Below are 2,388 nucleotides of genomic sequence, written 5' to 3' on the forward strand. Positions count from 1 at the left end.
GAATTCTTTCCCAACCAACAAAAAAAGCCTTTCCAACCTTTCTAGCGTGTTAGGATCTGGGTTTCGCCGCTGTACTTGTTGCTTAAGTTGGTCCCAAATGTGTTCGATTGTTCAAATTTGAACTTTGAGCAGGCTACACCAAGCACTCAATTCCAACCTTATTCAGGTAGACATCACAATACACGATCTATGGGGCCAGCCATCATCCTGCATTAGCAAGAATCTCTCAATAATGTAGTGGACTAAATGTCTTGTACCTCTGAAGTTAAAGATCACATAACAATCAATTCGGTGCGGGTGTCCAATGAAATGCCACCCCAGAACCAATAACCCACCATGGAATGCCACCTGAGAAACCATACAGATTACCTATCTTCTTTGTACCTTTCTCCTGAGTGTCTCTGTATGAAATTACACCAATCTGAAGACTTAAGGCCAACTTTCACCTAGCCTGTAAACAGAACTTGTCTCCAATCTTCGATTGTCCAATCCACATGTTCCCTGCACGAATTGAAGCATGGCCATTTTCTGAGATGTGCTAGCATAAGCCATGTGCCGGGCCCTTAGGTTATTTTCATTGAGCCTTCTTCTTACAGTCCTGGAGGAAATCGAAACATTTCAGAATTGTCTGAATCAGATTTCTTATCTCATTTCTCCTAATACTGAGGTTTCGTAGAGCCTGATGAATACATGATAACCTAGGTTGATCCTGTCCTGACTTTCTAGTGTGAAGCCCTATTTCTCTGAAGCTATGAAAAACCCTTCCTACAGTAGAGTTGTTTACACTCCGTCTCCTAATGACTTCACGCTGGCTGTCTCCTTCCTCTAATAATGTTATGAAACTGATACTCACACTCACTCAAATGCCTAACTGGAGCCATTGAGTACGATTTAAAAATAATGGTAATATCAAATTAAATCAACAAAGGAAAAATATTAATTGAAAGCGATCTTTAGGCGTAGCAGAATGTAAAAGCATATTGCTACTTTTTATCCAAATGGGATTAATCAGTACAAAAGTAAACAAAGCATTACTTACTGTTTATTTTGACTACCTAATTATCTGTATCTAATAATCTAATGTATGTCATACTTAACCGTGTTAATTGAAATGGATTTAGTTTTTAACTAAATAAATTTAGTGGTACATTAATTTGTCCATCAGTGTAGATACAACACTTTATTATATAGAGTCTGTAAGATTTCTGTCGAAAACAGTTGCCAGTACTATTTATTTTTATCGATATTACAAAACACAAATGCTAAACAAGTTATGACTGGAGTTCATTCAAGTTTCTTCCTTGACGTCTTTTTCATCTGTCAACAGAGAAAAAATACAACTGTAAATGTAGAAGTTAGATTTTTTGAAAAGTATGGAAAAAATACTTTTCAGAGAGCTCAAGTACGGCTTCCAGATGTAAAATCCCGAGCAGATTCCTAAGAATGTCACCAACGAGATCTGGAACGTGGTTAAGCCCCTAGGCTTTTTTATTCGCATATTTTTGAAATTAAAATGGTAAAAGAAAAAACTAACTAATGGGACACAATATTATTGTCCTATTTTTAGAAAATATAACAGCCAAGGAGGTTATACCCTGCAGATATAACATATAACAGTACGATTGATCATTTCAATAATTCGATTTAACAATAAGATCAATCGCAGGCCGATTCAAAAAATAAATAAACAAATAAAATAACAATTTGTGTTTTTTTAGTGACCGGTTGTTTAACAATTTGTTGGATTTGTGAGGAGAGGTCAAGAGTGAGATAGTTTAGAAAAAACACCTTTTTAATTTTTTTCCGATGTTTCGACCTTTATTCGCGTCATCTTCAGTGTATTAGAAAACATTAGATTGGAAAAAATGCAATACTGGTGTAAATATAAAATTTGAACCAAGTGTTTCATGCTCGGATAAAGTGTGGTGCTTCTCTTGTGTCATATTGGTTTTGTGTGAAATTCTTGTGAAACTTCAATTTGTATTCTGCTGTGACAGGTTGGGTGATGCGGTAAATGTGGTAAATTTTCTTTGATAATGGTAATGAGGATACTAGGAAGCGGGGTTGAGCTCCCCAGGATCTGCAGTCTTCTGGCTTATCCTTCTTCTTAGAAGTATCAGGTCATTGACTGTCGCTGCTACAATTTCATTCCCTAAGTTTTTAACGTACGTTATGTTAAATCTCCATTGAGCTTTTGCTTCACATTGAAGATGATATGGGCGGCTGTTTCCTCCTCCTCATTACATTATCTGCAAATGGGATCATCGTTGTATATACCCATGTTGTGTAGATGTTTTCTCAGATGCCAGTGACCGGTTAGTCGTCCTACCACTCCTCTGAGTTTGGCCCTCTCCAATTGCAGCAATGCTTTTGCCAGTTTGGTGAGGG

At 36.9% G+C, this 2,388-nt stretch overlaps 1 long non-coding RNA gene across 1 annotated transcript; it reads right to left on the reverse strand.

Annotated features, from left to right (window-relative positions):
- Positions 1 to 1,020: 1,020 nt before the first annotated feature.
- On the reverse strand, positions 1,021 to 1,593 carry LOC106662698. Its single transcript, XR_001339936.2, has 2 exons — positions 1,387 to 1,593; positions 1,021 to 1,317 (listed from the first exon to the last, which is right to left on the reverse strand). It is a non-coding gene; the product is annotated as an uncharacterized LOC106662698 (long non-coding RNA).
- Between the last annotated feature and the right edge of the window lie 795 nt (positions 1,594 to 2,388).

This window comes from Cimex lectularius, unplaced genomic scaffold, assembly GCF_000648675.2.
Source record: "Cimex lectularius strain Harlan isolate CLEC.00 unplaced genomic scaffold, Clec_2.1 scaffold73, whole genome shotgun sequence".
NCBI lineage: Eukaryota > Metazoa > Arthropoda > Insecta > Hemiptera > Cimicidae > Cimex > Cimex lectularius.